General features: G+C 36.9%; 1 protein-coding gene across 2 annotated transcripts in view; it reads left to right on the forward strand.

The window, feature by feature from the left end:
- Positions 1–14,423, forward strand: part of ITPR2 (inositol 1,4,5-trisphosphate receptor type 2) — a 497,678-nt gene that overhangs the window by 53,743 nt on the left and 429,512 nt on the right. The window lies entirely within an intron of this gene.

Raw genomic sequence — 14,423 nt, forward strand, 5'->3', positions numbered from 1 at the left:
AGACACATGAAAAGATGCTTAACATCACTTATTATTAGGGAAATGGAGATCAAAACCACAATGAGATATCCTCTAGCACCTATCAGAATGGTTAAAATAAAAAACACAAGAAATAAAAAGTGTTGATGAGGACATGGAGAAAAAGGAACCCTCTTTCACTGTTGGTAGGAATACAAATTGGTGTAGTCATTGTGGAAAATGGTATGGAGGCTCCTCAGAAAATTAAAAATAGAACTACCCTATCATCCAGTAATCACACTACTGGGTATCTACCAAAAAATTTACAAAAACACAAATTCAGAGGGATACTGGCCCTATGTTTATTCCAGCATTATTTACAATAGCCAAGATACAGAAGCAACCCATGTGTCCATTGATGGATAAATCAGATGTCCATAATGGATAAAGAAGATGTAGTATAGATACATACAATAGAATGTTAGCCATAAAAAAGAACAAAAGCTTGCCATTTACCACAGCATGGATAGAGGTAGAGAGTATAAATGCTAAGTGAAATCAGTCAGTCAAAGAAAGACTACCATATGATTTCACTCATTATGGAATTTGAGAAACAAAAGAGCAAAGGAAAAGAGAGAGAGACAAACACAGACTCAGACTCAACTACAGAAAAGAAACTACTGATGGTTATGAGAGGGGAGGTGTGTTGGGGGATGGGGAAATAGAGAATTGGGATTAAATAGTACACTTATCATGATGAAAAAAATAAAATAAAATGATAAAAAAAAGTGAAAGGACCATAGACAAGAACTAACTCAAAGAACATCATAGAGTTAAATATAAGAGTTAAAACTATTAAACTATTAGAGTCAAACCTAGGAGTAAATCTTTGTGACCTTGGGTTATTTCATGATTTCTTAGTTCTGACACCAAAGCACAAGCCACAACAACAATAACAACAACAACAAGGTGATAAACTGGACTTCATCAAATTAAAAACTTCTGTGTTTCAAAGGACAACATCAAGGAAGTATAAAGACAGCTCACAGTCTGGAAGAAAATACTGCACGTCGGGTATCTGGTAAGGGACTTGTATCTAGAATATATAAAGATCTCTTACAACTCAATGGTAAAAAGATAAACAACCCAATTGAAAAATGGGCAAAGAATCTGAATAGATATATCTCCAAAACAAGATATAGAAATGGTTAGTAGTCACATGTAAAGATGTTAAAAATAATTAGTCATCTGGGAAACGCAAATAAAACCCACAACAAATATCAGTTCACAATTGTAAGGATGGCTGTAATCAAACAGGCAGATAATGGCATGTGTTGGTGAGGATGTGGAGATATTGGAACCCTTATACACTGCTGGTGGGGATGTAAAATGGTACCTGACTTTGGAAAAGAATCCAGAAGTTCCTCAGAAAGCTGAAATAGAGTTACTGGGGACCCAGCAAATGCATCCCTAGGTATATACCCAAGAGAGATGAAAACATATCCACCCAAAAACTTGTACAGAGATTCATAGCAGCATTATTTATAATAGCCCAAAGTGGAAACAACCCAAGGGCCCACCAACTGATGAATGGGTAAACACAACATGATATATCCCTTCAGTAAAACATTTTAGCCATAAGACGCCATTTATTTAGCCATAAAAAACAATGAAGTACTATAACATGGATAAACTTTGAAAACATTATGCTGAATGAAACAAGTCAGTCACAAAAGATATTGTAGGATCCCCTTTATATGAAATGTCTAGAATAGGTAAATATGTAGAGACAGAAATTAGATTAGTGATTGCCAGGGATGGGGAAAAGGACATGGGGTTGATGGTGTTGAGTACAAGGTTTCTTTCTGAGGTAATGAAAATATTCTTAAATTCGTTTATGGGATTGTTAGCACAACTCTATAAATACACCCAAACCACTGAACTGTCCACTTTAAAGGAATGAATTTAATGGTAAGTAAATTGTATACGAATAAAACTGTTATAAAAGTAGAAGGTATGGAGCTAACATGTGATAAAATGTTAAAACTCACGAATAGTTACCCAGTTGAAACAATTTAGTGTACCATTGTGTCTGTCCAGTCAGCCAAAATATGTAAAAATTATAAGCTTTAAGAAGGGCTATGTAAAGAGAGAGAGAACAAGAGAGAGTGGGGCTTTGTGGAACTAATCACTCTCACAGTGGAGGAGAATCTATAAATTGGTATAGACTTTCTGGAAAGCTATTACATGAACCAGACATACCTAATAAGGCTTTGGCTGAGGGAGGAAAATATAAAATAACCAGCAAGCAAAGAATTCTGATCTTAAATGTTAAATAATAAAAGTTCTTTCTCTACCTGCTCATGAGTTCATGTTCAATGATGAACTTGCTCATAAGATGTATTACTAACTCATAAAATGTATAATTAACATAGTTTGTGGAGTCAATACCGTAGGGGGGAAATTTGAGAACAATTTTGGTGTGTGTCCCATAGAAAATACTGGCTATTTGTTGGGTTTTCGCACAGAACTTGTGGATATTGCTGGAGTTCCACTTACACAAAGAAGGGTTCTAAGTTCAGTCAGTGTTTCCTTGTGGTCTGATCTAACAAGATATTTAGATGGGAAGGGCTGATAATCTTAGTCAAAACCTCTGTTCCAGTTGGGTTTTAGAGTAGTCCAGAAGAGGCCAAAGAATTTGCCAAAAAAAATTTAAATCCATGTTCCTCATTATAGCTAAAAAGCGAAAACAATAAAAATATTTAACAACTTAAGGGTGGGTTAGTAAACCATGAAGTATCAATGCCTTTAAAAAGAACCATGTACTTTTCTATACACGTTCATGGGTATACATTTCCCCTACTTAAGGAAGAGCTTCACAAAGGGAGAAACTATAACTGTCTTGTTCATTTTTCATCCCCAGCAAGTATAGTGTTTGGCACATACTAGGTACTCAGTTACTGACTAATAAATAAGTGCAACATTTTATTTTTTGTTAACAGTTTTTCCATATATGTGAAGTATTTCTTCATTAAAAATTAAAAAAAACCCAATGTACCTACCATTATTTTTACTATATATAACATTTTATTTTTAATTCATTGTTTGATGTTTTAAAATATTTTCCTTTAAATTTGTTAGGCTATCTCAAGTAAAAAATTAAAATTATTAGTACAATGAAAAAAATAAGAGTAGAACATACTTTTTATCATTGTAGAATACTAGGAGCTACTATTTGTTGCAGATTCTAGTTGTTCAGTCAGTGTCCCACAAATGACAGCCCAGAGCCCATGATCAGTTTTCTGCTTTTTGGTGGAAGGGCAGGTTTAGGGTGTTAGAATTTTTCTTTGTTCTTTTTTTTTAAAGAGAGGGAGAGAGGAGAGAATCTTAAGTCAACCCCACGCCCAGCATGGAGCCCAGTCTCACAACCTTGAGATCATGATCTGAACTGAAATCAAAGTGGGATTCTTAACCCACTGAGCCACCCAGATGCCCGGGGCATTAGGATCATTTTACAATTGAAACAAAAAGCCTGAGGAGTAGGAAAGCAAGAGGGCGGAGGTAAATACTCCTCTTGCTTGATAATTATCTCTTGTTGGAGGAGTAGAAAGGGAAGAGGAAAGACAGGAGTTGCCAATATTAGACCAACGTCAGCTTCCTCCTGTTTGTCTCCTCCCTGCAGTTGTCCTTGTCACACTTTGGGCTCTGCCACCTACGAAGCGCTCACTTCAGCCCTTGGGGATGTTTTCCAAGGCTAATTTTATTCTTCTTAAGGCTTAACCGATTTATATTCTGATTTTTTCTTTTAATTTTATAAGTACTTTCCCATATGGCTACAAATTCATTATAATGATCATTTGTCTTTGGGGTCATGATATCCTAACTTAAAAAAAAATTCTATTGTGAAGTAAAGCATACATTCAAAGATATTAATGTGTATACCTCTGTATGATGTGTATAGATACGTGTATAGATATATGCCAATATATGGGCATAGATTTTATAGATAAATAGAACTAACTGAGCAGAGCCCAAAGTAACCCTGCTCTCTCTCTCTCTCTCTCTTTTTTTTTTTAATAGACACCATTTTTAGAGCAGTTTTAGGTTCACAGCAAAATTGAGTACAAAATTCAGAGAAGTCCTATATACCCCTTGCCTCACACATGCCTCGGGTCCCCTGGTGTCAGCACCCACTCACTCTTGATAGTGATACATTTGTGGGGCGCCTGGGTGGCTCAGCGGGTTAAGCCGCTGCCTTCAGCTCAGGTCATGAACTTGGAGTCCTGGGATCGAGCCCCGCATCGGGCTCTCTGCTCAGCAGGGAGCCTGCTTCCTCCTCTCTCTCTGCCTGCCTCTCTGCCTGCTTGTGATCTCTTTCAATAAATCTCTCTCAAATAAATAAATAAAATCTTAAAAAAAAAAGTGATACATTTGTTACCATTCATGAACCTATATTGACATATCATTATCGCCCAAAGTCCACATTTTACACTAAGGTTCACTCTTGCTGGTATATGTTTTGTGGTTTGACGAATGTATAATGATGTGTATCTACTGTTGTCCTATCGCACAGTAGTTTCCATGCCCTAAAAATCTTCTGTGCTCCACCTATTTATCCTTCTCTCCATTCTAAACCTGTCAACCCTAATCCTTTTTCCCTCAGTTTTATTAAGATGTATTTGACATACAACATTGCATTAGTTTAAGGTGTACAACATAATGATGGGATGTGTGTATATGTATATCAAAATCATTACCATAATAAGTTTAGTTAACATTCATTACCTCACATAGTTATAATTTTTTTCTTGTGATGAGAATTTTTTTTTTAAAGATTTAAAAAAATATTTTATTTATTTATTTAAGAGAGAGAGAGAGAGTGTGAGTATGAGTGGGGGGAGGGGTAGAAGGTGAGGGACAGAGAAAATCTTAAGTAGACCTCACATTGAGCATGGAGCCCAGTGTGGGGCTCTATCCCACGACCCTGAGATCATGACCCGAGGTGAAACCAAGAGTCGTACACTCAACTGACTAAGCCACACAGGCACCCCAAGATTTTATTCTCATAAGTAGGGCTTGAGCTTACAACCCTGAGATCAAGGATTTCATGCTCTACCAACTGAGCCAGCCAAGTGACCTTCTTGTCATGAAGACTTTTAAGATTTACTTTTAGCAACTTTCAGGTATACAATACAGTACTGTTAACTATAGTTATCATGCTGTACATCACATGTACAGAATTTATTTATAACTGGAAGTTTGTACCTTTTGACTGACTTCATGTACTCTCCGTATCTCCCTCCCACCACAGCCATCACTAATCTGTTTTCTGTCTCTATGGCTTCAGTGTTTTTAAACTCTACATATAAGAGAGATCGTACAGTATTTGTTTTTCTCTGTCTGACTTATTTCACTTAGTGTAATGTCCTCAAAGTTCATCCTTATTATCGCAAATGGCAAGATTCCTTTCCTTTTTAATGGATGAAAAATACTCCATTGCATATTCCATTAATACTCCATTTCAATAACATTCCATTGTATATGATACATACCACATTTTTAAAATCCATTCATCAGTTGATAGATATTTAGGTTGTTCCCATTTCCCATATGAGAAATAATACAGTGAATGGAAGTGCAGAGATCTCTCAAAGTGATTTTGTTTCTTACAGATATATATCCAGCAACAAGATTGCTGGATTACATATGGTAGTTCTCTTTTATTTTTAAAGATTTATTTACTATTTTATATATAGAGAGAGTGAGAGCATACATGGGGTGGTGGGGGTACAGAGGGAAAAGGAGAGAGAGAATCTCAGTTAGATGCCCTGCTGAGCACAGTGCCTGATGGCAGGGATGCATCCCACAACCCTCAGATCCTGACCTGAACCCAGAGTCAGACACTTAACTGACTGAGTTATCCAGGCGCCCTGGTAGTTCTATTTTCAATTTTTTGAGGAACCTACACACTGTTTTACATAGTGGCTGCATCAATTTACATTCCCACCAAGAGTGCACAATGGTTCCCCTTTCTCCATATCCTCACCAACACTTGTTATCACTTGTGTTTTGGGTAGCCATTCTAACAGATATGAGCTTATCTCATTGTGGTTTTGATTTGCATTCCCTTGATGATTAGTGATGTGGAGCACCTTTTCATGTGCCTGTTGGTCATTTATGTGTTTTCTTTCAGAAAATGTCTATTCAGAGTCTCTGCTCATTTTTTAATCAGATTAATTTTTTCTTTCTCTTTTTGCTATTGAATTGCATGAGTTCCGTATATATTTTTGGATATTAATCTCTTGTCAGATACATGATCTGCAAATATTTTCACCCATTCTAGCCTCCTAGACTTTGTCTACAGCTTTGCCTTTTTTAGAATGCCGTGTAGTTGAAGTCATACAGTATATAACCTTTTCAGACAGTCTTTTTTTACTTAGTATATGCATTTAAGGTTCTTTCAAGTCTTTTCATGGCTTGAGAGCTCTTTTCTTTTTAGTGCTGAGTTATAGTCCATTGTTTGGATGTCCCACATTTTCTTTATCCATTCATCTACTGAAGGACATACTGGTTGCTTCTAAATTTTGACAGTTTGCGTTGCCACAGACATCTGTGTACAGATTTTGTGTAGAGATACGTTTTCAATTCAGTTAGGTAAATACCAAGGAGCATGACTTCTGGATCAGATGTTAAGGGTATTTAGTTTTGTAAGAAACCACCAAATGGTCTTTTAAAGTGGTTATGTCATTTTGCATTTCCATCAGCAGGGAATCAGAGTTCCTGTTGCTCCACATTCTTGCCAGCATTTGATGATGTTAGTGTTTTGGATTAGGGGTGTTCTCATAGGTGTGTAGTTGTAGCTCATTGTTGTTTTAATTTGCATATTTCATATGATGTTGAGCATCCTTTCAATTGGTTATAATACCATCTGTGTATATATTTTTTTTTTTGGGGAGACATCTCTTTAGGTCTTTTCCCAGTTTCTAAGTGGGCCATTTGCTTTCTTGTTCAGTTTTATGAGATTTTTTTGTGTATTTTGGATAATAGCCCCTTATCAGATATGGTGTTTTTTTGGGCAAATATTTTTTCTCAGTCTGAAACTTGTCTTCCCATTCTCCTGACAGTGTCTTTTTGCAGAACAGAAATTGTTAATTTTCATGAGGTTTAGCTTATCAATTCTTTCTTTCAAGGATTGTGCCTTTGATATTATATCTAAAAAGTTATCACTATACCCAAGGTCATCTAGAGTTTCTCCTATGCTATCTTCTAAGAGTTTTAGAGTTTTGCATTTTACATTCAGGTCTATAATGCATTTTGAGTTAATTTTTGTGAAGAATGTAAGGTCTGTGTCTAGATTTTTTTTTTTCTTGAGTGTGGATGTCCCAGCACCATTTGTTGAAAAGACTGTTTTTTTTTCTCCATGTATTGCCTTCCTTTGTCAAAGATATAGTTGACTGTAATCATGTGGGTCTATTTCTGGGCTCTCTGTTTTGTTCTATTAATCTATTTTTCTACTTTTCACAAATATACTGTCTTGATTACTGTAGCTTTATACTAAGTCTTCAAAGTTGGATAGGCCTTTTCTTTTCTCTTTTCTAAGGACAAATTGAGCTGAGGGTGGGAAGATGGATACCAAAATGTTACCTTTTATATAATAGAGGCCAGGTTTGAGGATTTGGTTTTAAGTATTTTGGCCCAGTGGGTATGCTAACTCCGAATTTAGAATGAAGTAGAACTCTCTACCCTGTCATAGGCAGCACTCGGGTTATGAGGAAGCCTCTTCACTTCTGCAGGCCTGGGTAAACAAAAAGGTAGAAAAATGACAGTTTGACTTTTTGACTTCCTGTTACCAGGAAGAAGCAAGGAAAGTGGGGAAGAAAGTCTTCACTAATGGTACTTTAAGAAAAACAACACGAGTGCCTGCTTAAAAACTAGAACCCCAAGTACCTTGGAAGCCCCTTCTTTACCCCTTACTTTACTGTGTCTGTCCCCTTTCTTCTTCCACATAAGTGACTGCTGTCCTGACTTTTGTGTTAACTATTCCCTTTCTTTGGTTTTATTATTTATGATCCACATGTATATTCCTAAATTACATGTACATGTCTCATTGTTTTCTGAGTCCATGAACTTGGACAGAGAAAAATTCCATCTTTATTTTCACTAGTCTCTTTTTTTTTCCAGGAGTTTCATTATTTTTGCTAATTTTTGCCTTTAATTTTGGATGTAGGTAATAAAATATTCTTGTGAGCAAAGGGCTTTACTAGATTGCCAAAGATCCATGGCACATTCTTGATAGGGTATTTCCTGAGCAGTAGCATTGCTGGATCTTGGAAAACATGTTTTTACACAATTGCTAGGAAACCAGCAGGCACTCTGTTCTATCCTTTCTCACCAGGATTCCTCATCTGTCAACGAACACAGATAATGTGAGGGCCTGTTAGTTCTCCGAGGGATGGTACATAATCAGTCCATTCTAGAAGCAGAGGAGAGGTTAATTTTTTTTTTTTTTATATACAATGAATTCCTTAAGGTATAGGGCTTGCTTCTCTCTTGGAACCACAGTTTTGGCTTCTGGTGGGGGTCTTCTTTTTCCTGCTTTGGTGTAATACAGTCAGACAAATTGAGCTTTAGACCCTGGCTTTGCCACTTACTAGGAATGTGGCTCTGAGGGGTTATTTCACCTGACTCTGTCTCAGTATACACACTGTAAAATGATGATGATACAGACATTCAAGGGTTATTTGAAAATGAAATAAAATAATTTGTGTAAAGTAACTAGCATGCTTGCTGGCAAAGGTAGGATCACATTTTTTTGTTTGTTTGTTTGTTTGTTCTTAACCCCCACCCCCTATCTTATAAGAAATCAGAGATATAGATGTTAAGAAATAGTTAAAGTTTCCTTCCTTTCTTCCTTGCTTCTTTAAAATGCTGACAGTTGTTTTTTTAATTTCATATTTATTATTTTAATGTAATCCTAGCTGATTCTGGTGACCTCTATCTTGCTGTGAGTTTCTTTAATTCAGACTTCACATGGGCTTAGTGGAAGGGTTCCCAGTAATCAGAAAAGGGCAGCTCTAGAAAAGACGGTGTGGAAGTCACATACTGTGTTCCTGGGCTTCCCACAAGCTGCTATTCCTGTGTCTTACGCTTTCTCCTTTTGTCTTCCTGTTCACCACCTGTAATGATGTGTGCATCTTTGAAGACATTGTTCTCACCTTTCATGAGGTAGCTTGTGTGTGCCAGCTCATAGTATTAGTAAGTTTGTACTTAATTTGTCTAGATTTGCCTGGGGTTTGCAGAGCGAGGGTAATTTCCTTAGGTAAGATATAATTTACAACAGAATGACACCTCACAATTTAAATAGCAGCTGTTAAGGGAAGACAGACAGTTACAAACTACTCCTGCCCTCTTAAAAAAGAGGTATGCTGTGGTGAAATGAATAGTGTATTTTGGAACATACCTGGGTGTCCTACTGTGGCTTGATTTACGTGGACTAAGGGCAAAAACAAAACAAAACAAAACAAAACAAAACATAAAACAAAAAAAAACACCAAACCCTCCTCATTTGACTTTGTTTTCAAATGTAACACAAGTTCCATTTCCGTGAGGGAGTTTTGAAAGAATATCTGTCTTGTTACGAAGAGAAGGAAATTCTTTCAACTGGTTCATGTAATGCGTATGGCCCATGATCTACTTCTTGGGAGGGGTATTTCTTTCGAAAGGTGAGAATCTCTATGTCCGCATCATTCATTGTAAAGTATTTATTGAATCCTTCTGAAGTGTTAAGTATTTTGATAGACCCTGGATATCTTATTGTAAAATAATTCAGATACTTTTTCTGCCCTCATGGCACAAATGACCTACGATGTCCAGTTTGAGCTTGGCCTTCTGACCTTGATCACAGAGAAGACTGTGTGCAGGGTTGGATGTGGCCCACAGAGTATCAACAACCTGTTGTTTGAAAAACCATAGATTTTGTAAATATTTCCTTTGGCATTTAAGAAGAATGTTAAAAAGGAATGCTGGCTGATTTCCTTTGAGCTAAGGAGAATATGGAAAATCCCTCTTCCCATCCTTGTGTCCAGGTCAAAAGACGGGTATGTAGGTTGCAGCAGGAGAAGCAACCCCCGTGGGACCTGAAATTCAATAGTATAGTCCAACTCCTGGATCAGATATCCTGTTCTACCTGGAGCTTCTTTCACAGTCTGGTCTGTGGAGTTTTTAGGAGGCATCATGGCTAGAAAGACTGTGGGAGAAAGGCTGGTGTTAAGGTGGGAAATCTTTTCTTCTTCATTTAGGGCAGTTGATCTTGACAAACTGGTCAAGGAAGGGCCAGTTGCAAGGCAAAAACAACAAAGGGGGGAAATTAATGTGAACTAACATTAATAATCATCTATGATGTACTAGGTAGTATTTGGTTATTTCTACATTTTCATCTTCCACTTATATTTTTAAAAGTGAGAAGAGAAGACATTAATGTATGTTAGGTGGGTATTTAAAATACAGATTTATATCTGTGTTTAGTTAATGAAGAAAGAAGATTAGAAGTGGGGAGTGGAGAGTGAGAAGGGTAGAGAGAGGATGAGGAAGAGACTGGCTCTCCATTACCTAAGAAAAGAGATGGAAGAGAGAGCCATGTGGAAGGGAAACCAGGCAGGAGGAGATGTCCTCAGCTGGACTGTTAATTTGGGCATTTTTCTTCAGAATCAAATTATACTAACTACTGTTGTCCTTTGGACTCTAATTAATATGTAAGTAATTATTCTCAACACTTCTAGAACTGTCTTTGAATTTCTACAAATTCTTAAGTAGAAGAGTCACAGCAGTTGCCTCCTACCCTCATGTTCCCACCTTGCACATTCCAAAGAGGTATTTTTTTAAGGACTCTACCTAAAGCATCATCACACCATAAAGTAATTCTGAAGAGTTGCATAAAATCAGAGATGAATGTGGATCAGTTAGACAAAGAACAGTTGAGCTAAAGAAACATTTTCATGTATTCGAGAAGTTATTATGCATAGATGAAAACTAGTCATTATCTCAACTGAGAATGCAATAGGAGAAACTATCTTAACCATTCTGAGGAACTTAGCATAGGCAAGACACACTTTGTTACAAAAAAGCGGGCTGTTGAAATTAAGGTGAGTTTTTAGAGGTCTCAAGTGAAATCTTTTAAATTTTTTTTAAAAAGGAGACTGTTCACCCATGGTAGTTAATTATCAATCCTGTTTATGCATTTGAGCCTCCAGACGGTTAAAAGGTAAGCTGGGGCACATTAAAATTTTGAAGTGTTTATGGGCAAACATCAGTTGGATTGGGCATATACTACAGTGGTTAGGAGTGTTCCGATGCCAGAGCCGGGGCGAGGTTTTTACAGGGAAGGTGCAAAAGCAAAGCGATTATTTGATTGTTTTTAGTTTCCAGTGTTATGCAATTTGGGAAAGCCTAGTTGGCTTTTTGTTATTGGTTTCATTTTCTTGGATTCCAGGGCTTGGACTCTGGCTTAGGTGGTTTTTTGCTTATGTAGGTTACCAAGCCACTGGAGCCTGCTCAGTCTTATGGCCTCCCTGTTTACTTTAACAAGACTGTAGACACATATTTCTCTAATTCTATGGGATTATGCATGTGCTAAAAAGAATTTTATGTCTGGGCTTGAAAGCATATTATTTTAAACTTCTTTTAAATAAAAAATAAAGCATATTATTTTAAACCTTTAAAACTTCTTGTATAAGATGAGGCTTTTGACATTTTAAGCTCAGTTAATTGAGTTGATGGGAGTTTGTTGTTAGGGCCTGAAATAGAGAAGGGAGGGAGATTACAAATCAGTCTGGGTCACCACCATCTGGGCCTTGTGGCTGCACCCCTGGTTCTAGTAGGTCCTGGTGATGGCACAGTGACTGTGGGAACTGTCCCCTCAGAAGTGGGGCACCTATTGTTCTGAACTCTAGGGCAGTGGTTTTTCAACAGTTTGATCATATGCCCCATCAGAAAGACAGTGAGCGTAATAAATATAAGTTGACTTATAAATTCTTTATGTTTATTACTATAATACTGAGTTGTATATATTATTGAACATACACAAAAATAAATTTTAAAATAGAAGATAAAAAATGTAAATTTAATTTCTAGCATTTTCTTCCACACTCTACTATTTTGTCTGGGCACTCCTCTGGAATGTGCATACCATTTTTAGAACCTTTGCCCTAGTATTTTGCCATTAGGATGACTCAGCTGTTTTTGTTACCTGGGTGATGTTAACAAGCTGTGTGATCTTGAGCAGCTATCCTCACTTAACTTATTTGTGAAGTGGACGGTGATCGTAGCTCTCTTATAGAATTGCTTTGGAAATTAAATGCAATGAGATATCTAAAGTTGTTAGCACAGTGTCTGAGATATTAAGCACTATTCCTGATGCCATGGACAAGTTTTTCTCCATTTCTATCTCACCTCTTCTGTTTATTCATGATTACCTACTTCCTTTTCTTCTGCCTTAGGATTTTTGCTTCCTGCCTTCACTCCGTGTGTTTCTGCTGGCTTTCTTCTCTCATGTACAGAGAGGATCTTTTTGGGATAATTGGTTATAATCACATGTCCTATTTTTCTGAGACAGTCCTGGTTTTCACCTATCATCTCAGTATAATTACAAGGTTCTTTTAACTTTAACGGTGTCTTGGTTTGGAAATAAATGGAAAGCACATGGTCACCCTATTAATCAGTCACTGTCAAGTATAGTGGACCTCTGTGGGGTGGATCTCTTGAAGGAAGACCACCTCCTTGGCCTTCATTCATCTGTAGGTGTAGCCTAGAGGTGGTTCTCCTCAGATGAGGTATGAATCTCTAGTTTGCCCTAGCTGATACCCAAAGAAAGAGGTTCCATAATTGACTATCTATAAGGAGGTGGCAAGGGGAGTGATAAGTATGGCGCACCTCAGAGAGATGTCTAGTGTAAGAGGTAACCATAAATTACATCCAACAATGTATTGCTTTGAGAAAGGGCAGGGCAGTTGGAGTCTATAGCCTTGAAAACTGTCTGCCCAGATTGCACAATGAAAATCGAGGATTTATTGGGTATTGAACTTGGAAGTCTAAACCCACCACCTGAAGCTCAACATTATGGTGAATATTTTCCAAACTGAGAAAAAGTTCTTTTGGTTTGGAATGAAATGTGCTACTATTATATAAGGTCATGCTAAAGTTCATAATACAAGTTAGAAATAGGCCATTTTATTCTTCAACAGGCTGTCTGGAAGGAACCAGACAAGTCTCTTGTTTTCTAGTGGTTCATGTTCTCTCCTAATGTTGTTCCTCGTCTGGTTCCATGTTTTATCCCTGTGGGACATTCGGCAGATATTAATTAGCACTTGTGAAGGTTATTCTAACAATGTTGGTGGGGGGAGGGAATAAATGATTAATAAGTTATGTACATCTTCAGTTTCAAGTGATTCCTATAACTGTGTTTCTGAGGCATAGTATTTAAAAAATTATTAGTTATTTAGGGAGTCATAGATGAGAACACATGTGATAATAAGGAAAATTTTTGATGTTTATTCTTCCTTGGATGACATTTATTGGAATTGATAACATAAGAAACTGATGGATAAATTAACTTTTGCATTCCCTGAAGTCTGCAGGCTTGGTTTCCTAAAATGAACACGATATTTGGTTGTGATTTTTAGAATACTTATAATCCTGGCACAATACTTGAAAACAAGGATCTTTATTTCCTCTCACAGAATCAAGAGCAGGTAGTGAATGTGGTAGAACACAATGAGTATTTCATTGTTTCCCCAGGAGAAAAGAAAATAGGAATTGAAACTGTATGATTACCCCAGTTAGGAAATCTGAGTAAAATATGGCTGCAATTCAGATTTTTCCACTAATGCTTGACATTTTACATTATGAAATAAGCAGTAACTTTTCCTTTAGAAGTTTTCATAAGTACTGTGTCTGAATGACTGCTGCTTTGGATCACAGTCCATTTTTAATTCCCTGACCTGGACATTCATAAGTCAATGCCAACACATCGTGAGTTTAGTTTCTTCCTCTAGTTTTCTATCTTTAAACTGAGGAGTAGGTATAACAACCTATAGGAACTTAATAGAGAATCATGCTAATCCTGTTGGAGAAGGGCTGGAGTTACATGTGCTGTGTGACACCTTACAGTCAGATCCCAGCAATGAATCTCACTTGTTTTTGTCCCTCAACATGTACTCAAAATTAGGGATTTCCCCAGATTTCTCTTCCCATTCCTTTACTTCCATTTTTTAAATTTCATCTACTCCTGTGGTTGAAATAGTTATCTTTGTTCTGATAGATTCTAAAATTTCTATTTCAAACTTTATGATTTTCTCAGTCTATCCATTGACTCATCACCCATGGGTTTCCTGAGGGAAATGGTATTTTAGAATCTCATATACTGTTTTGCAATTTAAAAAGTATCTTACTGTGGGGCACCTGGCTGGTTC

This window comes from Mustela erminea, chromosome 6, assembly GCF_009829155.1.
Source record: "Mustela erminea isolate mMusErm1 chromosome 6, mMusErm1.Pri, whole genome shotgun sequence".
Classification (NCBI taxonomy): domain Eukaryota; kingdom Metazoa; phylum Chordata; class Mammalia; order Carnivora; family Mustelidae; genus Mustela; species Mustela erminea.